The following is a 27,076-nucleotide window of genomic DNA, read 5'->3' as shown; positions in this document are numbered from 1 at the left end:
GCTGCTGCACTTTCACCTGTGCCCTACTGACACAGCTTGTGCTTGCTTGAGAACCCTCATTACTGTTGCTGGCTCCAGTGGCATATTAACGCCAAGGCCGACGAGGCCTAGGCCTAGGGCAGCAAATTTGCAGGGGCGACAAATTTATAATAGCAGCCAAAGGCTGCTTCCCCCGGAGCCGGTTCACGCCCTCCACCCCTGGCCCCGCCCCAACTCCACCCCTTCCCCGCCCCCTCCCTGCCCCTATTGGTCCCCTTCCCCAAATCCCCGCCCCAGCCCCGCCTCCTCTCCTGAGCGCGCCACGTTCCCCCTTCCTTCACAAACCTGTTTCGTGCACAACCACTGGCAGAGAGCGGGGAGAAGCAGGACCCGGCGGCGCTCTCAGGGGAGGAGGCGGAGGTGGAGCGGAGGTGAGCTGGGACAGGGATGACGGGAAGCTGCTGGGGGTGGGGCGGCAATTATTTCAGGGCCTAGGGGTGGCAAAATCATTAATCCGCCACTAAATGGCTCCTTTGCCCTGTGACTAAAGTGCAGGGCAAAGAGTGGGGCTGAGTGCAGCCCCAGGTAGATCAGATCCCAGGCTACAGCTGAACTACAGACAGTGTGCATCAAAGTATGTGTGGGCAAAAGGGGGCTTATAGGTGGCCACTGGCATCTACATCACAAAAGCTGCTCAGAGCAGAGAATTGACAGGCCACTGAAGTGAACTGAGTAATTGGGGATTTTCCCTCCACTCCTCTATAGGCAGTGTTTTACTATTGTAACTATGTTCACTGAAATGGGTTCTGCTGTGTTGCTGGCTGGTGGAAGAAACAAACCTGGAAAGAATTAAAAGAAAATAAGAGCAGTGGCTGGGGGACTGAGTGGGCAAAGGGATAAGGAGCCTTTCAGCAATTTGAGTCAGTGCAGTCTTGATCAGCAGTGATGGAAAGGCCTTAGTATCTGGTGAGTTATAGGCACTGAGATGGTGGTCTGCGCCCTGTGCTAGCTAACAGATGTCCACATTAAAAAATCTTAAACACCAAAACACTCTCATACTTTGCATTATTTGCCAGTCTCAGCAGACAATCCAAGAGAAGAAAGATGGTTCTTGTGGAGACAGCATCAGACTGGGACTTGGACGACTGGCATTCACTTCCTGGCTCAGACTTCCTCTGTGGCATTGAACAAGTAATTTCATCTATCCTTCACCTCAGTCAGCTGTCTATAAAATGAAAATAACATTTCCCTGTCTCAGAGGACTGCTGTAAAGATAAATTCCATTAATGATTGTGAGTCAGTTAGATATTATGGTAATGAGGGCCATATAGCTGTCAGCTCGAGAAAGAATGAACTCCCTCCTGATGAAATGCTCCCTCTGAACTGAGCCGTGTGGTGAAGAAGTCGACTAGCCCATGCTGTGTACCTGTTGTGTGAAGAGAGGACTTCAGTCCCCACAGCTGTTGATTTGGCACCTTTCACTAGCACTAAGTTCACTTTCAGAACTAGCTGATAAGTAATCAGGAGGAAAAATCCTTTCTGAAGGCTGTGTGAAATAATATCTACTGAACTTTGTCTGTAGACAGCTGGTATCTTCGGAGAGGCTTGGTTTGAGTTGTGTTATATAACTGTGTTCTGTCTCTTTTCTTTAATTCTCTTATTTGGCTTTTGCTGCCCATGCCAAGACCTTATCAGTATAGCCTGAGTTAGCAAAGAACATCTAGTGATCAGGAACCAGGAAGGTGTGAGCTATGTGCAAACGTTTCCAATTACATGCTTCATTTGCCTTCTGGGAGGAACGCTCACCTGGACTCTTGTTCGTGCTTAGAGTGTGATTGGGAACATAGTATGTGAGGAGACCTATCCCTGGCACTCATCCCACAGTCAGCACCTGCCAGTGAAGCTAGCTGGCCACAGCAGGAAGTGCATCCCTGAAGGATGTAGCATGCTCCCCTACCCTAAAGAAAGGGACCTATTGCGTTCTATAGCCCATTTACAATCACTAACTGTTTAGCATATTTGTGCTTAATATAATTTCAGTCCTAGTTTGTCCTATGTGTATTGTTGTGGGGAAAGGAGTTCCTTCTCATGTACTCATGCATGATGCTAGAAAGATTAGGTGGGAGGTGGTATAGCATTATGTAGCCCCCCCCCCCCCCCCCCCCGGATTTTGCCAACAGAACATTGCACCAAGACATTGTGATCCTCTTAGGAAGGTGCTCTCCCTCTAAGAGAGAGTTAAGTTTCTTTGAGCAGTCCCTGAGGCCCCTAGAGCCTTATTCCCTCATAGCCAGAATTTAAACAAATTTCGTGAAGGTTATGGAAAAGGAGACTATCCATTGAGACAGATTTTATACACGGTTACAACCATTAATGTTATTTACAGAGAGAGAGAGAGAGAGAAAGGATCTTGGAAGTCATCCTGTTGGGTTTTTTTCCAGAAATCATTTAACAGTAAATGATGGTCTCTGTCCTGATCAGGAGACTGTTGAGCCTTCTAAAGCTAATGTCAGCTGACAAGGTCTGTCTTGCTTTTCACTAATTGCATGCTTCTCAGTTCTCTGTGTAAAGAAATGAGCGAACACCACAGGGGAGGAAGAGAGGTTTCCAAGAAAGGTCCAAGCACATTTGGCAGAAAAGGGCAGTGTTTCATCTTATGAGAGATAAATGTGGAGGGGAAAGGAGGGGAAGAGAGATATTATGAGCTCAAATTAGGAACGTTTATTAAAGCATTTGTAGTTGAGAAATATTTTTTTATTATTATTATTTGTTCTACAGTAGCATCTAAAGAATCCAGCTGAGATCAGAGCCTCATTGTGCTAGGTGCTGTGTATAAACAAAAACAGAGACAGTTGCTACCCCGAAGAGCTTACAATCTAAATAGACAAAGCAGTCAAAGGGTGGGAGAAGGTAAATATTATTATTCAGCTTCTGCAGATGGTGAATTGAGGCACACAGGGGTTTGCTGAAGGTCAGAAAGGAAGTCTGTACCTGATCCATGGACTGAATGCAGATTTTCTGAGTCCTAATCCAATGCCTTAACTGCAAGACCAGCATTGTGCTGTTTGGACCACTATAATAAACACAATTTAACAAAGGTCTCAAAGATAGGGCTCCATAAAATAATTTAAAATGACCTTGTGTTTGTATCATAGTAGTGGGCAAAGGCCTCAATCATGATTGGAGGCACCATTGTGCTAGACATTCTGCAGACTCAGCAAGAAACAAGTTGCTGCCCAACTGAGTTCAAGACAAGATGCAATAAGTGGGAGTAGCAAACAAATGGAGGGCATGGACATTTTCTGTCTTTATTTTTAAATCCTTAATCACTTGAGGGATTATCTTCCTGGTGGATGAGTGTCCATTTCCAGTTGACTTCATATTGATTCGGTCCCTCATATTACTTTTAAAGTATTCTTAATGGGCCTGATCCAGAGCTCACTGATGTCAATGGGAATCTTTCCACTAATTTCTGTGGGCTTTGGATCGTACCCTATGAGACACGCTGAATTAGAAAACTGATCTAAGTGACACATTTGTGCTGAAAAAAGTCATTCAGCATCCTTTCAAAGCTTCCTGAAAGGGATTTTTTTTCTTTATTCTCATTTTGCCCCCTCATTAGGTTCTAAAACTTAGCCTTAGCAATGTTTAAGTGCGTGGGGGTTGGGTACATTCTGGTTAAGGTAAAGCTCTGTAGTGATGGAGGAGAGGAGATTAAGTTTGCAGCCTGAGTTATCTTGCCTATATCCTTAAAGCATGATGTTCTGTCCTAATAGAATATGGTATTTTACTGTATATCCAATTGGAATGGAGATATCCATGTTTTACAACCAAGACCTTTGTACCTAGCTAGCGCAATGGGATTTTCCTGGTTTCATTGCCCTTATTTCAAACAATGTTCAGAAACATAATATGTTCTGAGTACAGAGATGCCACAGAATAGAGATATCAGGACACTTTTATTAGATTCTGAGTATTACCTCCTTTTTCCATTTAGAAATAAATATACATAAGGAGGATAATATTTGGATGAATCAATGTTGTACTTAGCCACAGTAAGCCCATTCTGAGTCAACTGGTTCCTTACATGATATGACCATAACATTGTATTGAAAAAGTTATTTATATTCTGCTCACCCACAAACATTGAGATGCTTTATGGATATATACTGAAAGTTTGTTGTCAGCAGGCTTTGAAATGAGCTTTTTTGCTTTAAAAACATTTATTTCTTCTGTCTGCAGACAGCTTGGTTGTTCATCAGTGGGACTTAAAACGTTGGGATCATGAATGCAATCATTTAGGAAAGACAAGTTTCCAATCATAACAAACATACATGAAACTATATCAGAGGAACACAGTGCATTTTAGTGCAAGAGGCAGGAAAGCCATTCTCAATCCTATGGACAGTTTTCATGCTTCTGTTCTTACTTCTCATTATTTCAGAATGTGCTAGCACAAATAATGAAGGACAGATGCCTGCTGATCCTTCTCCACTGGATGGTCAGCCCATGATTTTACACAATACTGCTATTCTTGTTAGATCTCTGACACACCACCTTTTAAAGGTGCTGTTAGGCTGAGAGAACTAGCAAAGTCTTAATAAAAGACTGAGGCGAAAAACAAAGATAGTCTGCCAGTCATCACAAAAAGTGTTGCCTCCAGAATATTAAACACTGTACACAGCTGAGTAAATCCCATATGTCTACATATACCCACGAGCCCTGACTGACAGTTGCCTTGTTCATATTCTTAGCTTTTACACCACTTTTATTCTAGGTCTGCCAGGGACTGCTTTCCTACCAAAGGAAGTGAGAGCAATCTCAGGGTTGTGCAAATTTATGCATTGCCACCTTGAGTGGCTGAGAATCCCATACTCCCTCCCTGCCCTAATACACACACAGACACACATTATCCTCCTTACACCAGAGGGCATGCAAGGAGGGATGGGTCTAGAACTGCTCTGTATCTGAAGAGGTGTCCCCTGGGAGCTTCCTTCCTCCTTTGTGGCCCCTTTATGCCTCCGGAACAGCATGAAGGGACAGCAGCACTACAGGGAACTGGACTCATAATTTCTTTTAGTTGCTTCTGTTGAAAGATAGGAAAGACAGAGTGGGTAATCCTTTGGCACTCACCACACACCTAACTATTTCCTCATATCTAATTTCAATGCTCTATCTTTCCTTGCATTGTGTGTATATTTATTATAATCCAAACATGTTTGCTATATTCTTCATCAGCTGAGCATTAGGAGTCTGGCAGCTGCACCTTCCACCCTGCTGGCAATGGCAGCAAGGCTGAAAACAATTCAGGTTAGGAAATTAAAGCTCTAGCCTCCACTGACAGTCTGAGATCTTACCAACCATATGTAATGAAAATTCAGCTCAGGTTTTGAAACATATTGAACTGCTAAAATCAACAAAAAGCTGGCACATAATGTACTTTGAGGTTATTTTTAGATTGAATCTGAGTGGACTTTTGACACCTATTCAGAATGTGCCTTGGCACGCAACAAACTAATTTATCAAAACACTGAAAACATTTAGACAGTAACTACTTAATTTGCTGGTAAATTTCCTTCCTTCTTGATCTCTCTCTCTCTAAAATGTTGAATTTGGATACCAAACCATAATCATGTGATATGCAGGAGGTGATGTTCTTGGAAAAGAGTTACAACTTATGACCCAGAAAATAGCTTATCTTTTCCGTGGAAAAGGACAAGTGTGTTCATTGAGATAAAGTCTTAGTTGGAGCAATTTCTAACCCTTTAATGAGCTGTAATGATTAAATTAGTACTTTTTTACTGTACACATATTTATAGCAAATACATTAACTGTGCATATGGGTATATATGTTTCATAAAAAGAAGGGCATACATATGCATTACATATATATAATTCACACACATATATATTTGTATTCTATTTATAATAGTCAGTGTAACAACCATTTCTATTCCCCTTTCAGTTATGTACATTGTTTCCTTTTGCAATAGTTTTCTGTACACACACACACACACACACACATTCACTGAAATTGAATATAGTATATATTCAACTGATGCAAAGGACCTAAAGGAGAATATGTATTGTCTTTTGTATATTCTAAACAGCATAAAGGGGTTAACTTTGTAACATTTTATATACAGATACCGTGTATCTTTATACAGCTAGAGCAATACATGTCATGGTAAATTTAACTGCTGCTATCTTTCCATCTGAGCCATTTCTTAGTATTCAGAGGCGTAACGGGTGGTGATTCAAAATATGCAATCGCTTACACTCAGATATTCAGTTCACAAGTTAGTAGCAGTGTAAGACACACACACACACACACATACACAATAAACCCCCACAACTACAGGGGTTAACAGCCCTTCTCACTAATGCCATTGGATCAGGTACACACTGCTATCCTACTCATGCCAATAGTAAAGGTCTATCCATTTAGCTGTCACTACCCTGCCTTAACTGTTGAAATCCAGCACCCCAGTAAAACAACAGAACTCGGCCTTTATGCCTCTAAGCCACCTTGGCCTTGAGCTGCAGCTCTGCAAAACATATTGTTTACTTAGTCACTAAGATCTATCATTGAGCCTTCCCTACTCAGGCCTCTGTCTATCAATTTCAAGGCAAAAAAAAAAGCGCACAAATAAAGTTAATAAAATACCCAAAATTCAAAAAAAGCTACACAAACGTAAAGAAAAACAGATCTCTTTTCGTTCCATAACTAACCATGTCACTCTCATGGATGCCTACAGAAACTTCCTACATGGAGCCATAAGGAGGGTTTAATTAAAGGCCAGCACAGACTTCTTCCTGGTAGCTAATTCCAATTTTATCTTAAAATATAATACTGAAGAACGGGGAATGTCCCTTACAAGAGGCTGTAAGCAGCATAGCAATGGAACTATTGCAAAGCTGGAGGTGCTTCAGTAGGCTTCAGACAAAATCTGGTGGTTTTACAGAGGCTGAGCAATGAACATGACAGGCCTTAAAATGAGTGGGCTGCTTTAAGTGATACCTCCTCTTTAGCATAGTTAGCTTTGTTATAAGCAGTTACTGCACATAAACTTCTCTCTTGCCACGTGGCTTTATTTGCAGGTGATAATAAGGAAGGGCAATATTGCCCGATGGAAGAACAGAAGAGGAAATGCAGAACACCATGTCCAGCAGAACTTTTATTGCATTCCATTCAATTTGACTTTGTCATGAGAGCTTCAGAGCACCGAGCTATGACCTTATCAGTAAGGTTGTCTTAGGTTAATGATTCTGGCAAAATAAATTTTCCCCCCTCCAAATTAGGCCCTGATCCTTCAGTAAGAACCACACAGGCAGACCCCTGCACCAGTGTAGAATCCCATTGATGTCGATGGGGCTCTGCATTTGTACATGAACCTGTTCACATGTTTCTCATGAAAGGATTTAAGTCTAAGTTTGAGTTCAACAAGACTTTTCCCACTATTTTAAGCCCATTATGTTCCATAGGGTGAACAGGTTTTAGAAACAATGCCAATGTGTTTTTCTAGCTCAAGAGAAAACTGTGCCAAAATGAGTGTCCTATTTAAAGTGTGTATATATGGGGGGGAGGGAGGGAGGGAAGAATATCACAGTGTATCATTCTCCAGATTTCTGCTCCTCTTTTCAGACTCCCTCTACCTGTTTTTATTTTACACTGCCCCTCTTCTTCTGCTTCATTTTCACCCTATTATTTTCTCCCTACCCTTCTCAGCTCCCACTCTTTTTTTCCTGAGCAAAGCAGGAACCCAACAGTACTGTAGTTCATGTCAAACTTTGAAACATATATTGTTTGAGTAAGTTCATAATTCACGAGGTTGAATTCACCCATCCCTGCTTATTACAGCTTCCATTAATTGTGTTGCAGCCAGTCACAGGAAAGCTTTTGGTGTGTGTGCAAAGTCTACTTTATAAATCACAAGTAATGGAGATGAAAGCTTCTAGTGCAGTCTCCTGGAGGAAAATGATTACCGCAGTAAAGTATCATTTTTGCAAGAAAGATTGTGTAATAACAACTTGATGGGATTTTATATTACTGCTGTAACCCAGAGATGAGCAACAAGGTGCACTGTGTGCATTAATAACGTGTGTGTAGGTGGTAAATTTCCCATTGCTTTTGTGAGTTTGAAACATGTTTGAGATATAGTCATACAGCACACTCAATACAAACTATCTGACCCTTTGTACAGTTTCATCCCACATATCATGCATGTGGCATCTAGCATGTAGTATACATTCATATCACATCATGCATGTAGGTGATTTCCCCCTCCCCCCATGAATAGTATGTATTGCTTATTAACACAGGGTCAAAATCCTCCATATGGAAAAGGCCAGCACAAGTCAACCACGCATGACTTATGTCCCACTAACACCCTCAAAATAGAGCTTACGTGGTGTAAAAGTTTTGTTCTGCCCTTTGGTATGGAGGTAAATTTCACCCCATAAGCAATAACTGGAATGTGTGCATAGCAATCCAATTTAGCCTGAAACAGCCTTGTATAGGCCTTTGAATGTAGTGTACACTAAGGCTGCACATAGAGAGTGAGTTCCACATTTGGATAAATTTTTGAAGATTGTGGACTAAATCATATTAAAAGATATGAATACAAATAAATTCTGCTGAGCATAATAAAGGTGATGTTTTCTAGGACTCCGTGGAGGGGATAATATTTGCATTCCTTTTTAGCTCTCAGGGCAGTTTTGAATTGAATATGAATAATCCAAACATTACAAGCTCTGCTTAGCTAGTGAAAAAAAAAAAAGTGGCTGTGTTCCCCACCCCCAAAAGAAATAAATACAAAAATTACCTATGGGGTTTCTGACCCCTGAGGAGCCTGCTGAGCCTCCAGACTCTTTTGGTGACGTTAGTGGCTTGAACAGAAATTATTTTTAAAAAACTGTTTAGAAACTCTGATGCCAATCTCTCCAGCCAGGTCTTAATGGTTCCCAGCAGCCTCACTAAGTCATGAAAATAGTGGACCAGGCTAGGACATGAACTATTTACATTGGGGCAGGAAGAAATCATCTGAAATGGGAATAGGGCACCTCCTTCCCCAATTATTATTCTTAACTCTCTCTCTCTGTGGTCAGCTACTACAAGCCATTATTTGGAGGTAAATAATTAAAGAATCATTGGGCCAGAGAAAAAAAGTGCTGTAGCCTCCTGGTTAGGGAACCTTCCTCAGAGGTGGAAGACCCTGGTGCCCAACCCCAGTGCTCCAATCACTCTTTCATTATTGACCTACAGTGGAACAATTTATTGAGAAGGAGAAACTGAGGGAGCCCCTACAGCAGAACATCCCATAACTCAGTGGTTAGCACATGTTCCTAGGACACCCCTTATCAATCCTTTCTTCCCTGCTGGCACACAGGGGGAACTGAACCTGGGTCTCCCACATTTCTTGGCTAAAAGTTATAAAACAGGTGGTGGCACCTCCTCCTCCAGCCATTTTGTGTGGAATGAGGCAGCTGCTTAACTCATTCTCACAAGAAATGCCTTCGGTGACTAAACCACCTGCCTCCAGAAGAGACATTCCCATTCATGGATCACTAGCAGAGCGAGGCACCTCCCTACAGCCTGGACTTAGAATCATAGAATCATAGAATATCAGGGTTGAAAGGGACCTCAGGAGGTCATCTAGTCCAACCCCCTGCTCAAAGCAGGACCAATCCCCAACTAAATCATCCCAGCCAGGGCTTTGTCAAGCCTGACCTTAAAAACCTCAAAGGAAGGAGATTCTACCACCTCCCTAGGCAACGCATTCCAGTGTTTCACCACCCTCCTAGTGAAAAAGTTTTTCCTAATATCCAACCTAAACCTCCCCCACTGCAACTTGAGACCATTACTCCTCGTTCTGTCATCTGCTACCACTGAAAATAGTCTAGAACCATCCTCTCTGGAACCACTTCTCAGGTAGTTGAAAGCAGCTATCAAATCCCCCCTCATTCTTCTCTTCTGCAGACTAAACAATCCCAGTTCCCTCAGCCTCTCCTCATAAGTCATGTGTTCCAGACCCCTAATAATTTTTGTTGCCCTTCGCTGGACTCTTTCCAATTTATCCACATCCTTCTTGTAGTGTGGGGCCCAAAACTGGACACAGTACTCCAGATGAGGCCTCACCAATGTCAAATAGAGGGGAACGATCACGTCCCTCGATCTGCTCGCTATGCCCCTACTTATACATCCCAAAATGCCATTGGCCTTCTTGGCAACAAAGACACACTGCTGACTCATATCCAGCTTCTCGTCCACTGTCACCCCTAGGTTTTTTTCCGCAGAACTGCTGCCTAGCCATTCAGTCCCTAGTTTGCAGCTGTGCATTGGGTTCTTCTGTCCGAAGTGCAGGACCCTGCACTTATCCTTATTGAACCTCATCAGATTTCTTTTAGCCCAATCCTCCAATTTGTCTAGGTCCCTCTGTATCCTATCCCTGCCCTCCAGCATATCTACCTCTCCTCCCAGTTTAGTGTCATCTGCAAACTTGTTGAGGGTGCAATCCACACCATCGTCCGATCATTTATGAAGATATTGAACAAAACCGGCCCCAGGACCGACCCCTGGGGCACTCCACTTGACACCGGCTGCCAACTAGACATGGAGCCATTGATCACTACCCGTTGAGCCTGACAATCTAGCCAACTTTCTACCCACCTTATAGTGCATTCATCCAGCCCATACTTCCTTAACTTGCTGACAAGAATACTGTGGGAGACCGTGTCAAAATCTTTGCTAAAGTCAAGAAACAATACATCCACTGCTTTCCCTTCATCCACAGAACCAGTAATCTCATCATAGAAGGCGATTAGATTAGTCAGGCATGACCTTCCCTTGGTGAATCCATGCTGACTGTTCCTGATCACTTTCCTCTCATGTAAGTGCTTCAGGATTGATTCTTTGAGGACCTGCTCCATGATTTTTCCGGGGACTGAGGTGAGGCTGACTGGCCTGTAGTTCCCAGGATCCTCCTTCTTCCCTTTTTTAAAGATTGGCACTACATTAGCCTTTTTCCAGTCATCCGGGACTTCCCCTATTTGCCACAAGTTTTCAAAGATAATGGCCAATGGCTCTGCAATCACAGCCGCCAATTCCTTTAGCACTCTCGGATGCAACTCGTCCGGCCCCATGGACTTGTGCTTGTCCAGCTTTTCTAAATAGTCCTTAACCACCTCTTTCTCCACAGAGGGCTGGCCATCTACTCCCCATGCTGTGATGCCCAGCGCAGCAGTCTGGGAGCTGACCTTGTTAGTGAAGACAGAGGCAAAAAAAGCATTGAGTACATTAGCTTTTTCCACATCCTCTGTCACTAGGTTGCCTCCCTCATTCAGTAAGGGGCCCACACTTTCCTTGGCTTTCTTCTTATGTGACTTAGGTGCCTATCACTGTGAGGGAGCAGGCCTTAGCATACATCCCTCTCATCAGCATCTCCCATTGGCTAGCTTAGGCAGTTCCCCACTTAACGTGCTGGCTTTTGTGAATTGCATTCTGTGGCACCAGTCTCTCTCCAGGCATTGGCTAGGGAGCTGAGGTGCTTAACATTGGTGAATTGCAGTGTTGTTCCAGTGAATTCCTAAGCACCTAAAAGTTAGGGTTCAGAGTAGCAGCCTTGTTAGTCTGTATTCGCAAAAAGAAAAGGAGAATTTATGGCACCTTTGAGACTGACCAATTTATTTGAGCATAAGCTTTCGTGAGCTAGAGCTCACTTCATCGGATGCATTCATGCCATGCTCAGTGTCACACTGCCTAAATCCCTTTGTGACTCTAGCCCATAGTGACAAACATGATGAAATGTTTTTGTTCTGATGTGGCAGTATTTTGTAGTCACTTTGCACTGGTGTAGATGGCTACACAGGATTCAGGGAAAGAGAATCAGGCCCATCATTTTATGTATAAAACATTAACAAGAGAAGCACAAACATGCATATTCATTCCAGTGCAAATAATTAACTAGCAGCACAGCTTACAGAAGTTTTAACAAGAAATAGCCCAAAGAGAACTTTAGAGGCTATTTTTTCAAATATTTAATATTGGAGTGTGCTTTGCACTAAAAGAAGATAAGAAATCACCAAGAAATTGTAGGTGTGGCTGCAAAATGATCTGGTTATTACCCTACCCTCACACACTCACAAACAGAACAACAAGTGATTTTGATTCTAACTGTGGTTAATGGAACAAACTTAAAGTCCCAAAGTAGAAAGACTATAAGGTTACCAGTCTCTTTAAAAAGTTTGAGAAACATGTACACCTTGAACTTTTGTATCTTTAATTTCCTGGCTGCTTGCCATCTCAGATGATCTTTTATCTGTCCCACCTGGGGTTCCTTGACACTGAAACTGACTGCATTAACAAAGCCATTCCATACTGATGTTGTCCTGAGTGACAAGGGCCCAGGTAGTAAAATCCAGTTTGTCAGTCAAAAAGAAGTAGACAGCGTTCAGGCTTTTAATTGTTACAGAGCTTTAGACTGTGAAAAATTAATCCACCACGTCTAAATAAAGCAGTGATTTCTCCTTACCTGCATTTCCCATTGCCACTCTACAAGTAGAAATATAGAGCCAACCTGATCATTCTTTACAGATGCAAGTTGAGGTAGAGAATAAATCCAAGTCTGGGATCAAATACAATTACAGCTATGCCTGCAAGATAGGGAGTTTATAACTTGCCCTTAAAAATGTGCTGCTAGCTGAAATCTGGAACATAAATTATCAGGCCAGGAGTACATTAAAAAAAATTAAACATCCATTTGGCTCTTTTAAAATGATAAAACTGTCAACAACTGACTGCCTTTTTAACTACTTCCTAATGCAGGTTGCATATTTTTTTTCTATATTAAAAAATAAGCAAAGCAGCTGAGATTTCAAAACATCTACGAATAGAATATGTCTTGTTTCTAAGGATTATCAGTCTAAACATGTTACCAATGGAATCACAATGTGCAAATATATGTCTTATGAATCTTCAAATGAGCCATAATACATATGAAAGGTGACCTGCACGTGTGGAAAAATTGGACTTGTGCCTCCTTTTGTGTTTTTATGATGAAAAACCTGAAATGGATTAACTTGCTCTAATAAACCAAAATATCCTTAAATGTATTAAGGAATAATAATGAAAAATGCACCCAACAGTTCAAATCCACATTCAGATCGTACAAAGAAAGTCCAAAAGAGCATTGCCCTCTATCAAGTAACACACAATATATGAAATGCAGAGACTGTTTTTATTACCTCTGCTTGCCAACCTCTTTTTAGCTGTGACTGGCAAGAAGGTTGTGTCCCTTTCTCTTGGCTACGGACCTCTCTCTGATTATCTGTCACCTTGAGGTTAGATTTCTGCAACGTGCTCTGTGTGGAATTAAACCTTCAAACCATTTGGAAACTAGAGCTAGTGCAGAGCACAATGGCTCAGCTTTCTTGCCAGGAGCACATGAATTCTGTGCTGCCAGACAGCTGATTACAGGGTGAAGTCCAAAGGGCTGGTTTTAACCTATAAAAGCCAAAATGAACTGCTTGTCGTTTCCCATGTGCTACTATTACAATCATCCATCCTGTTCCCATTAACAGACACCTCCTTACTTAGAAGAGGATGGGGGAGGGAGTAGGACATTCTTGGTCCTTGGCCTTATAATTCAACCACTTGTCTCATTAGTTTGCCAGAGGCTAGGTTCAGAACACATTGACAGAGTCAGCTGTGAAGAGTCCACATCTATAAAATGGGGATAATGATACTGGCCTCCTTTGTAAAGCACTTTGAGATCTACTGATAAAAAGTCCTGTATAACAAGAAGGTATTATTATTCTCAAAAAGAAAAGGAGTACTTGTGGCACCTTAGAGACTAACCAATTTATTTGAGCATGAGCTTTCGTGAGCTACAGCTCACTTCATCGGATGCATGAAGTGAGCTGTAGCTCACGAAAGCTCATGCTCAAATAAATTGGTTAGTCTCTAAGGTGCCACAAGTACTCCTTTTCTTTTTGCGAATACAGACTAACACGGCTGTTTCTCTGAAACCTATTATTATTCTGTTTCTCCAGGTTTACCCTGGTAGGAGAGTTGCATGGAGGATAGAGTGGGTTGTTGGGAATCCACCTTGGAACTACAAAGCGCGTTTCCTTAGGCAGTCTACTCCTTTTATAGTCGATTTGATATGGTTTAATTTTTTTATTTGAAAACTGAGACCAGAGGATTGGCTCATCTGAAAAACCTCTCAGAAATGGCCTGAGGCAATGCCTATTGAAATCAATGGTGATAATCCCATTGACTGTACCTGTTGCAGGTACTGGGATGAGTGGGCCTAGGCCAGAGGTGGGCAAACTATGGCCCGTGGGCCACATCCAGCCCTCAGGACCCTCCTGCCCGGCCCCTGAGCTCCTGGCCTAGGGGGGGGCCTAGCCCCTGGCCCCTCCCCCGCTGTTCCCCCTCCCCCGCAGCCTCAGCTCACGGTGCCGCCTGCGCAATGCTCTGGGCAGTTGGGCGGCGAGCTCCTGGGGCAGCGCAGCTGCAGAGCCGGGGCCTGACCCGGCGCTCTGTGCTGTGCGGTGGCATGGCTGGCTCCAGCTGGGCGGCACAGTTGTAGTGCTGCCAGCCACTGGTGCTCCAAGCAGCGCGGTAAGGGGTCAGGCAGCAGGGAGGGTTGGATAGAGGGCAGGGGAGTTTGGGGTGGTGGTCAGGGGGCGGGGGTGTGCATAGGGGTTGGGGCGGTCAGAGGGCAGGGAACTGGGGGGTTGAATGGGGGCAGGGGTCTCGGGGGGGCTGTCAGAGAACATGGGGGTTGGATGGGGCAGTAGTTGGGGGGGGGGGCGAATACGGGGCTGGGGCCAGGCCATGCCTGGCTGTTTGGGGAGGCACAGCCTCCCTTAATGGCCCTCTATACAATTTCCAAAACCTGATGTGGCCCTCAGGCCAAAAAGTTTGCTTGCCCCTGGCCTAGGCTCACTTAGAACTAAACACCCACCCCCTCACTCCAGAGGGAAGAACCACTGAACTCAGACCACAAATGAATTATTGAGGCAACAAATAATAAAACAGGAATGAGAGTGAGATCAAAGGTTAAAAATCCGGGAACCAGAAGGGGACACTAAGCAGAGAACCCTCGACAGTGCTCACTACTCCTCAAAGGCAGCTAAGGAGTCAGTGGACACTGCCCAGAGGAACTCTTCTTGGAGATGTGATTTGACCAGGAACTGGAAATAGGCCCCACAGTCACAGAGTACCCCTCCCCTGTCCATCTTCCTCCTCCTCGTGTGATGGATGGCCACCTTGGCCAGCACCAGGAGGAGGTTGACAAGGATGTCTCGTCTTGACCTTGTGGGGACATGGGTGGGATGTGCAAAGACAAACATGTGAGGGGAAAAGTGTAGCCAGATCCTTAGTAAGATGTTCTGGAGGCATTAGAAGAGAGGCTGCAGCCTGACACACTCTACAGAGACATGTGTCAGGGTTTTCCTCTTGCTGCAGAAGGAACAGGTATCTGGGGATTCTGTGAACCATGCCAGGTACATGCCCATGCTCATGGCTCCATGGAGGAACTGCCAACTAAAATCCCCTGTGGGCCATGGAACCAGAGTGGAAAACAGACTGGCCCACTGGGGCTCCCTGCCCTCTGCAGATGGCAGTAAGTTCCGCAACTTGGTGCTGGAGTGGGACACAAGGGCAAGGAAGTGGATGGTATGAAGATGTACAGATGTTCTCTGATGTGGATCAAAGATGGAATGGCTGGATGGCATTCAGTCTACTCAAGTTGTGTGTCAGGGGCAATGGGGAGGCTCTGGGGGCAGGGGCCTGATGATGTGCTCCAGTTCCACTGATTGCAATGGGCCTTGGACTGGGCCCTAACAAGTATAGATGTAGAGTATTATTGTTCAAATTCAAAAGCAAAAAAAGGAAATACTTTTTCTCAGAACATACAATTAGACTGTGGAACTCATTGCCACAGGATGTTGTCGAGGCCAAGAATTTAGCAAGATTCAGAAAGTGATGGGACATTCATTTGGCTATCAAGAATATGAAGCATTATAATAATGAATGCTAACAAAATTTTGGAAGGCATATCAAACCTTAGACTTCAAAACTTAAGCCAATCTCTTATTCTTTAAGATTAGGATGAGACCTAATGTGGGGGCGAAGATTATCCCACATCTGCTGACTGTGGGGCTCTTGCATCTTCCTCAAAAACTTCTGGTATTGGCTACCGTCAGAGACAGGATATTGGACTAGATGGACTTTGGGTCTGGTCAGGTGTGTCAATTCCTATGTGTGATGGGTTGGATCACAGAAACCCCATGGGGGCTGCCAACTGATGTGCCAAGACTACTTCTGCCTCTGCTTTCTTGCCCTGGCAGCTTAGGACTTCAGTGCCCTGCCTGGTCTGAGCCAGACCCGCTAGCCTGCTGCAAACCCAGACCCAGGTCTGAGCCACATCCCCTAACAGCTGTAGGCTTAAACTGAAAGCAGCTTAAGAAGTGTTCCTGTCTTTAATAAAGCTTATACAGGGTAAACTCAAACTGTTCGTCCTCTATAACACTGATAGAGGTATGCACAGCTGTTCCCCCCACCCCAGGTATTAATACACACGCTGGGTTAATTAATAAGTAAAAAGTAATTTTATTAAATACAGAAAAGTAGGATTCAAGTGGTTCCAAGTAATAGCAGACAGAACAAAGTAAATTACCAAACAAAATAAAATAAAACACACAAGCCTATGCCTAATACAGCAGGAAAACTGAATACAGATAAAACTTCACCCTCAGAGGTATTCCAGTACACTTCCTTTTACAGCCTAGTCTCCTTCTAGTGTGGGTCCAGCAATCACTCGCACCCCTTGTAGTTACTGTCCTTTGTTCCAGTTTCTTTCAGGTATCCTTGGGGATGGAGAGGCTATCTCTTGAGCCAGCTGAAGACAAAATGGAGGGGTCTCCCACGGGTTTAAATAGACTTTCTCTTATGGGTGGATATCCTTCCCTCCCCTTGTGTAGAATTCCAGCTACAAGATGGCGTTTTGGAGTCACATGGGCAAGTCACATGTCCTGCATGACTCAGAATTTACAGGTAGCAGCCATGGTTCACATGCTACCTTGAACGGCCTCATGTAGACTTCTTATGTGGATTGGAGCCTTCCAAGATCCATTGTCCATTAAGTGCTTCTTGATTGGGCACTTAACTTGCAAATTCCTCTCTAAAGAAGCTGACCAAATGCCTTACTAAGGCTATTTAAAATCAAACAAGTATACAGCCAATATTCATGACTTCGAATATGACACATGCATACAAATAGGATGAATATATTCAGTAGATCATAACCTTTACATAGATATGTTACATGGCATATGTAGCATAAAACATATTCCAGTTATGTCATATATACATTCATAAGCATATTTCCATAAAGCCTTATGGGGTGCACAGTCACACTATGTTCCTATTAATGAATTAATTATAATTTTTCATTTAGATAGGGCATTAATGGCATGTAGTCATAGTAAATTGCAGCTTATTACTCTAGGTGAGTAAACCCAGAGAAGCTGAGATTCAATTAGTGTCTGTATGGTTTTATTGACACAAACTCCAACCTGTGTCCCAAAGACAAGCTCTTCTGGATTACTGCTGGGAAATTGTTGTCCCTCTCCTATTTTTCATGCTCCAGACATGGGCTTCTAGAACATGAGATTTTTCTGGGACAGCTACAGTGAAGCAGGTGGGTCTCAACTCCATAGTACCATATATGATGTTTGTGACACAATGCAAACATCTGCTATTGTTAACGGTCATTACTACTTGTTATTAAACCTACATAGTACCAGAGATTTACACAACTTTATGCAAAAACAGAGTAGGCCATATTGCCTATCCTGAAAAGCAATTCATAGCATTCAGCTCCTTAAACACTGTTGATTTGGACAGATTCTGATTCCTGCCTGAGCCATTTGCCCAATTTTATTCAATTGGTACAGGGTTGTGTAGAAATCTTTACAGCTTTGTGCATCCAGATGCTGAAGTTCTTACTCAGTCCTTATTCAGGCAAATTTGCATCAATGTCTAGGTAAGGAATGAGTTGATATTGGGAAAGGACTTCATACTTTGGCTCCTGATGAATCAAGAAGCACCCTCTTTTTATAGACTTCTTACACACCATCAACCCTGTAAAAATGTAAGGTTTCAGAGTAACAGCCGTGTTAGTCTGTATTCGCAAAAAGAAAAAGAGTACTTGTGGCACCTTAGAGACTAACCAATTTATTTGAGCATAAGCTTTCGTGAGCTTCAGCTCACTTCATCGGATGCATACTGTGGAAAATACAGAAGATGTTCTTATACATACAAACCATGAAAAAATGGGTGTTTACCACTACAAAAGGTTTTCTCTCCCCCCCAAACCCACTCTCCTGCCGGTAATAGCTTATCTAAAGTGATCACTCTCCTTACAATGTGTATGATAATCAAGTTGGGCCACTTCCAGGGAAGAAAACCTGGATTTGTGCTGGAAATGGCCCAACTTGATTATCATACACATTGTAAGGAGAGTGATCACTTTAGATAAGCTATTACCAGGAGGAGAGTGGGGTGGAAGGAGAGAAAACCTTTTGTAGTGGTAAACACCCATTTTTTCATGGTTTGTATGTATAAGAACATCTTCTGTATTTTCCACAGTATGCATCCGATGAAGTGAGCTGTAGCTCACGAAAGCTTATGCTCAAATAAATTGGTTAGTCTCTAAGGTGCCACAAGTACTCCTTTTATTTTTTAAAAATATAAGGTTACTCAGACTGAATGTTCAGCATTTGAAATTTGTATTCAGTTTAGGTTCTTATACTTCATTTCTCACCCTAGTATCTGAGCTTACCCAAAATGATGAGCAAGTGTGTATGTCAACAGAAGCCCTTTTTATGTTAGACTTCTGACACTTGGCATCACATGATATGAGACTGCATCAGACATATGGTAACCTGACATTCTCTATGGGTTTTAATGACAGCATAAGCAAGTTTGGAATGTCAATGTCCGTATAAACTGAAAATGCAAACAAGCCAACAGTTATAATATTGCACTCCTTCATTAAACAGCAAAATGTATACTGGGTGCAGTCCAAATGGCTATTTGTATTTTTCTTTGAACTGAACAGAAGAAATTACAGGGATTTTTTTAAAAATGGTGTAGCTCACGAAAGCTTATGCTCAAATAAATTTGTTGGTCTCTGAGGTGCCACAAGTCCTCCTTTTCTTTTTTTAGGGACTTTCTTGTTACTTATTGTAGGGATTGAATGTCAAAGTGAAGAAAATACATAAAATTGTGCATCAACATTTTTGTCATTTCTTTCCCTGACATTTCATAAGCCAGAAACATTATGTTTCATGAAATGTTTCAAAATGAAATGATTTCCACAAAGAGGACAATTTTCTCATTGAAAAGATGCAAAACTAAATATTTTGCAATTTTTAGTCAGAACAGGACCATTTTTTGAAGTAAAGTTACATGAAACTTCATTGTTTGTAGTGGCGTAGCTGTGTTGGTCCAAGGACATTAGGAAGACAACGTGGGTGAGATAAAATCTTTTATTAGACCAACTTCTGTTGGTGAAAGGGACAAGCTTTCAAGCTACACAGAGGTCTGGGAAAGGTTACAGCTAAACACAAGGTGGAACAAATTGATTAACATAAGTAGTTAACACATTTTCTAAGGGACCATTAATGGGCCACTTCACCTTGAATGGTCTCCTAGAATATGTGTTAACTACTTATGCTAAATAACTTGTTCCACATTGTATTTACTGTACCCTTTCCCAGACCTGAAGAAGAACTCTGTGTAACTGGAAAGCTTGTGTCCTTCATCAACAGAAGCTGGTCCAAGAAATGGTATTACCTCACGCACCTTGTCTCTTTACTGAAACTTCACTGGCAGTTCATGATATGAGACCATTTTCTAACATGCAAAAACCTCTTTGATTTTTAGTTTTTCCATCCCACTTTCCATTTTTAATCACACCTTTGCTAGGAATGATCTTTATTTGTTAATGAGAATTATTTTAAAAGTACTAAACTAAGTTCAGAATGTTCTTTTCATGTAGCATAGAGTTGAAAGACTGTCTTTCATCTCCTACTTCCAGATGCTTTATAGATGGAGTCTTACAATAATATATATTTAAAGAAGAGCATGTCCCCATCTGTATATAAAAAGGAGGTGATGGAGTGGTTTTGTTGGAGTGATAATGATGATGTAAACTCAGGAAGATGTTGTTAATGTGTACTAGAACATTATGTGCCCTGTCTATTGGTTGTATTTTATTTCACCTGCTAACAAGTGAATTTTGCCAGGCTCCTGAGCAGCGCTTTGCTGCTGTTAGTTTCCTCGAGTAGCAGGAAGTGACACAGTGAGTTCTTCACTGTTTATAGACTTTGCAAGGGGTGAGATGACACTGCTGTGTGGAGGGTGTGGTCAATTTACATCCCCAAAAGTTAGTTTAAATGGGACATAAGAGGTGCATAGACATTGGACAAGCTTTCTGCCCAAGGGTGAATTTATTGCAAAGAATGTGGTTTATAGGCCCCTTCAATTTGGTCCTAGGAATGTTTTCCTGTCTCTGGATATCAAACAGAAATCACCAAATCCACTTGCTCTTCAAAGCTGAAGTGACTGAAAAGTGAGCTCTATCCCAGAGTATACACAGACTACACTGCACCGCACCAATTCCTTTACTTTGTCCTGTGCAAAGTGCCATCATGGATATCAGGGATCGGAACATTAGAGGTCTTATTAATAGGGATGCACAGATTTGTTCATATCCACTAAGTACTGACCTGATCCTTCACCCAGAACTCAAACTGAAGTTGCACAGAAGAGTTTTCAAAATTCAAAATATTTCAGTTAATTTTAAAGACAAAAAACCCATATTGGCCAGCTTTATGTGCCTTGTCTAGTTCTGAGTCAAAGTGCCATAAATACTTTGAACAGAATAATTTCTTTTGCTGTGTTTCAAACATGAACAGACCAAAATAAATCAGATGTTTCTTGAGAAACTCATGTTTTACCATGAATTTTTAAGCTCAGATTTGCAGAGTTCAGGATGTTCAGATGGGTGAAATAAGGTTTCCAAATAAGTATCCAAACGTTTGCTGGGTACTTACCTGGAATAAATCTCCAGCCTTTTGAGCTTCACCTACCAATAATTATAACTATGATACTAGTTCATATTATTCCAGATCATGTTTGAGTCTGACATCAACACTGAGTGACAAAGAGAACAGAATAGTCCTGACATCATCAGAAAATTGCATTCTAGCTTCCATCAACAAAATATGCAGTCATTACTTCTTTCAGAGTAGCAGCCGTGTTAGACTGTATCTGCAAAAAGAACAGGAGTACCTTAGAGGAGCGGCTAGGTGCAGCTGCGCCACTGTAAACTCTCTAGTGTAGCCACAGACCAAGTGTATAAGCCCCCTACCCCTACAGCTGATGGCTATAAATTGAATCCTGAATGACAGTTATCCTTCAGGATAATGCCCTGTACTAATGAAGACTTCTCCTTTCCAGACTAAACAAACCCAATTTTTTCAATCTTCCCTCAAACATGACCTATGAGGGAAGATTGACAAAATTGGGTTTGTTTAGTCTGGAGAAGAGAAGACAGAGGGGACATGATAACAGTTTTCAAGTACATAAAAGGTTGTTACAAGGAGGAGGGAGAAAAATTGTTCTTAACCTCTGAAGATAGGACAAGACACAATGGGCTTAAATTGCAGCAAGGGCGGTTTAGGCTGGACATTAGAAAGAACTTCCTAACTGTCAGAGTGGTAAAGCGCTGGAATAATTTGCCTAGGGAGGTTGTGGAATCTCCATCACTGTGGATTTTTAAGAGCAGGTTGGACAAACACCAGTCAGCGACGGTCTAGATAATACTTAGTCCTGCCTTGAGTGCAAGGGACTGGACTAGATGACCTCTCGAGGTCCCTTCCAGTTCTATGATTCTATGACAAATCTAAGCACCGAATGAATTAATGAGAGACGACCCTCAAAATGCTTGAGACTGTTTGGATAAACACCCATAAATTTGGAAGCTTCTCCAAGCTATCTGATCCCCTTGTGGAAAACTTACAGCTTGTCAAGAGGTTTTTAATACTTCCTGCTTGTAGTCCATCCAGATCACAGCCATTTCTCATGGGGTGTCAGTGAACATAATGTGGAAGCAGCTAGATGTGTGTAAATTAAAAATAAGGAAAAAATGAAAGTTAGCCTACCTTTTTCAAACCTTATACAACACACAGCTTTGGGTGAAGGTTTGGTGGGTTTCCAAACCAGTTAACTCATATCCAGAATAAACATTCATTGTCATATTACACAACCATGAGAAATGGGACTTATAAGATGTGATGGGAACCTTATAGGCCATTAAGTATGCTGGTGAGAGCTGCTCTTTGTAAGAGAGATTATTTCACAGTTGACAGGGTGTCTTCCTGAGCACCTCCACAAATTTGAGATTACCTGATACAGACCTTGGATTAGAATGTCTCGGGGTAGGCATGTTCAGCAGAGGTCTCTTGAGTCCCAAATTCTCTTCCTCCCCTGGTTTGACAGAGCCTGAGTCTGTTGACCTTCAGGACACATGAACTGCCTGATTGCTCAGGCTTTTAGCTGAGAGTTTATTATAACTGCTGGGAGAGATGGTGGCTTATGTTTAGAACTCTGTTATTGACTCTGTAACATTCAGCTTGCTATTGGTGAACTAATTTTGTAGAGTTTTAAGAAATTTTTCTGCCTGTAACTCCAGAGATAAGTGTGATGGGCACTTTAAATAAATATATTACATTAAATGAATCTTTTTTTAATTGCTTACCCCCCTTATTTCTTCTGTTCCTCTTAGGTGCTCAGCTTTTTACAGGCAAAGCCTGTCCTGAAGTAGCTTCCTTCTGCATCCCGTCTCCATTTGGTGAGCAGTCACTGTCTCCTACTGCTGTTTCAGCACAGCAGGCAGGCCAGCTGCAAGGACAATGAGGACATGGATTCATTGGTAGGGGGTATGTTCTGCAGTGGTGCAGATGGCTTGGTACTTAAATGTATGGGCCAGTCACAACAGGCTCATGGTGTGAGACCTCCCCCACCCCATGCTTCTCTTGCAATCTAATGAGCAAAGCAATTAGTGAGTCATTGTTTATTCACACAGATTAACTGTGAAGAGTGAGGAAATTTAGGTAATAGGTTGCATATTCCCGTTCTCTTTCCCAAATTCAGGGTATGTTGATATTTTCTCATATTATTTATCATGATTTAGCAGTGCAGATGAAACTACATACAAACCCCAGAGACACATATTGGAGAATGGGCATTAGCTAGCACACATTTTAAGAGATAAACTAAGTATAGGTGAAAAGAGAAAAGGAGGACTTGTGGCACCTTAGAGACTAACCAATTGATTTGAGCACAGGCTTTCGTGAGCTACGGCTCACTTCATCGGATGCATGCCGTGGAAAATAAAAAAAGTATCAATGGAGCCATTTGAACTACATGAAGTAGTGCTAACATGGTGTCAAATTTCAAAGGGGTGTGGCACCTGTAAAGCACTGTCTAAATCATGGTAAATTTAAAGCCAGAAGCAACAGTTTATGTCCACACTATAAGATGCATTATGAAATTGTCTTTGAGTCTTGTAGGGAGGTAACCAAACATGGTCCTGAAGCATTGTTAGTATTCTGTTGCTCAGCAATCAAATTGCTTGTGAAACAGAAAACAGAGCGGTTGTTTTAGATTTAATGCTAGGAGGACAGTACTTACGTTATCTAACAATATACAATGGAGAGTGGTGTAATGTAAAATAGAACTGAGCTCTTCATGTCTTCACCTTAATAGATGAAGTTACAAAACAAATACAACATATGTTGAATTTTAGACCAAATCAGGTTGCACTCAGGCAAAACCCTCATTAACGTCAATGAGCTTTAGAATTTGGCCTTTCCTTTGCATATAACTTGATCTAGCTAAAATGCAGCTTTCTAGACACCAGTGCTAAATAATCCATGTCAGAGGAAGGAAAAATAATTGTAGTGTTATTGTTATTGCTATTTTTGTTTGTTTGGCTGGGTGGTGGAGGAAATAAAAAGCCAGGTGGCAGAGAGAACACAAAACTATACTCAAGGATTTGCTATCACAGCAAGTGAACAAACAGTATGCATCCGATGAAGTGAGCTGTAGCTCACGAAAGCTTATGCTCAAATAAATTGGTTAGTCTCTAAGGTGCCACAAGTACTCCTTTTCTTTTTGAACAAACAGTGTTATCTAAAGCAGCTGCTTGGACAGAGGATTCCCTTAGTCTGTTAATTCACTTTGAATAAGTCATTAGCTAACATTTTTCCTGGGGTGGTGATCACAGGGGGTGCTCCCCGCCAACAATGTCCCTGAATTGAAATGAAAACCACCCTGACAGTTATCAGTAAGTATAAATGACTCACTAATCCTATTAATACTTCCATTTGCAATGGGACTCAGGTCTAACTGGGAGTGACTTAATCCTCCTTGTTTAAAGGGGCCATGCCCTTTTAGTCTATTCCCTCGGGTTGTTGGGTTTTTTTTTTGGGGGGGGGGGTGTTAAACAAGCAAAACAAGACAGAGCCAGAGGGGAAGTGAAGCAAGCACCTAGATCTCTCTTAGCCTGCTTAGGAACACACTGTTTCATTTGGTCAAAGATGGTTGTCTAAAATCTACTGCTCCCAGTGTGATGCTGCATCCATAACTCAAAGAAACTTTATTGATCGGGTGGGGAAGGCTGGAGTAGTGATCAGGCTTCTGATAATTAAGGAAAATTTTGCATCTAATTCAGCAAAGAAAATGTCCTTTAAATGTGTATTGGGTCAAGGAAGTACCATTCAGACATGTCACCTGTGTTTTAGCCTAGTAGCTAATAAATAATGACGAATAATTAATGGATATATTGTGTGTGTGTGTGTGTGTGTGAGACTGAAGTTCATTCAGTGCAGGAGAGAGAGGAGTATTCAAAGCAGTCTGGGCTTTACCACTCTGGCCCTATCACAGATGGAAAAAAAAAAAAGGATTAAATAAATAATGAGGTAGTCTTAGTGAATCAAGACTCTGAAGGAATTAATTTGATTTAGGTTGTGGGCCTATACACACAGGCAAATGGAGCATGTTGGGTGAAGCTCATCCTGATTGTCTACTAAAACTGGTTTCTTTTGCCTGTGCAGATGGAACTAAACTGGGTTTCAACCATGTTACTGAAGCATGTAAATATCATGGTTAGCCCTATAAACATCAGGAGAGAAATTCACTCAGGGTTTGCTTCCAACATAAACCCAGGCAGACGTCCCTGAGATGGAAATTATGCCAGAAGAGCCTGGAATGGTACAGAAACACAACTTCCCTTGTACCACAGTGGGCCAGGGAAGTCCCAAAGGTGGGTGGCACTGCTGGAAAAAGGGCTTAACCAGGATGGCTAGGGGACCACTGATTCAGAATATCCCCTCAACAGCCTCTGCCAGTGGGGCTTCCATGGAGCTCCAGCCATAACCTGTAGAAATCCTGAGAGAAGATGCTATCAGTAAGAACATATGGCCCTGTTTGGGTGACTATTGGGTGAATGTGCCCAGAATGCAAGGACGTGACATTTACACCATTTTCCTGCATGAGCACTAATGAACCTGGTACCAGATTTGTAACACAATATGGCAGCATGGTTGTCATAAATATAAAGGGAAGGGTAACCACCTTTCTCTATACAGTGCTATAAAATCTCTCCTGGACAGAGGCAAAATCCTTTCACCTGTAAAGGGTTAAGAAGCTAAGGTAACCCCGCTGGCACCTCACCCAAAATGGCCAATGAGGGGACAAGATTCTTTCAAATCTGGGAGGGGTGGGGTAGGAGCAAAGGGTTTGTCTGTCTGTGTGATGCTTTTGCCGGGATCAGATCAGGAATGAAAGCCTTACAACTCCTGTAAAGTTAGTAAGTAATCTAGCTAGAAAATGTGTTAGATTTTCTTTTGTTTAATGGCTTGTAAAATAAGCTGTGCTGGAGGGAATGTATATTCCTGTTTTTGTGTCTTTTTGTAACTTAAGTTTTGCCTAGAGGGATTCTCTATGTTTTGAATCTGATAACCCTGTAAAGTATTTACCATCCTGATTTTACAGAGGTGATTCTTTTACCTTTTCTTTAATTAAAATTCTTCTTTTAAGAACCTGATTGACTGTTCATTGTTCTTAACATCCAAGGGTTTGGGTCTGTGTTCACCTGTACCAACTGATGAGGATTATTATTAAGCCTTCCCCAGGAAAGGGGGTGTAGGGCTTCGGGGGATATTTTGGGGGAAGACGTCTCCAAGTGGTCTCTTTCCCTGTCCTTTGTTTAAAACGCTTGGTGGTGGCAGCATAGGGTTCAAGGACAAGGCAAAGTTTGTACCTTGGGGAAGTTTTTAACCTAAGCTGGTAAGAATAAGCTTAGGGGGTCTTTCATGCAGGTCCCCACATCTGTACCCTAGAGTTCAGAGTGGGGAAGGAACCTTAATAATGGTTAAAGCACCTTTGGTCCTGTCTACATGGGGAAGACCATATCACTTTATAACACTGCCCAGGATTCATTGTTTTAGAACTTGATCCTCCAATGTGATCAATGTTTGCGTAGACTTAGTTGCTTAGAATTTTTCTCCTGGGACAATCAGAGATAAAATCCTCCCCAAATACCAATGTACAATCATAGAAAAATGATGATTGGTTCCATCAGTTCTTCTGGCTGGTGGACATTCAGTTATAATATGCAATTTGAGTCTGTCTTTAGGGCAGAACGGATAAAAGCTAAGGACAGGCCTACCATTGCAGACATGTGGAAACAAGTTTTGGTGTTCTCTCCATTTCAGCTTCTTCTGACCTCTATTGCAGCTCCATAAAGCCATGGAAGCTGGCAGGTGAGAATGGCAGTATTGCCAACTCCAAATGTTCAAAAATCATGAGTCAGGCTCAAAATAGTCATGAGCTTGGCTTTAAAATGTATGAGAATATGATACAATACAATAGAATACAAATGAGAATATGTAAAAATAATAGTTTTGGTGTTCTCTTTATTTGCCTTTTGCTTTTCTCTGAGCCTCTAGGGTGCAC

At 42.2% G+C, this 27,076-nt stretch overlaps 2 long non-coding RNA genes across 2 annotated transcripts; one reads left to right on the top strand and one right to left on the bottom strand.

The window, feature by feature from the left end:
* The first annotated feature begins 328 nt into the window (after positions 1–328).
* Positions 329–26,091, top strand: LOC311517927. The gene is made up of 4 exons (XR_014710823.1): positions 329–410; positions 1,056–1,170; positions 22,842–22,995; positions 25,174–26,091. It is a non-coding gene; the product is annotated as an uncharacterized lncRNA (long non-coding RNA).
* Positions 17,454–22,165, bottom strand: LOC311517929. Its single transcript, XR_014710825.1, has 3 exons — positions 22,077–22,165; positions 21,109–21,325; positions 17,454–18,130 (listed from the first exon to the last, which is right to left on the bottom strand). It is a non-coding gene; the product is annotated as an uncharacterized lncRNA (long non-coding RNA).
* Positions 26,092–27,076: the final 985 nt, after the last annotated feature.

This window comes from Lepidochelys olivacea (genome assembly GCF_965140295.1).
Source record: "Lepidochelys olivacea isolate rLepOli2 genome assembly, chromosome: 3".
In the NCBI taxonomy this organism is placed as follows: Eukaryota; Metazoa; Chordata; order Testudines; family Cheloniidae; genus Lepidochelys; species Lepidochelys olivacea.
The sequence above is the reverse complement of the archived record's forward strand: the minus strand, read 5'-3'. Positions and strand labels throughout refer to the sequence as shown.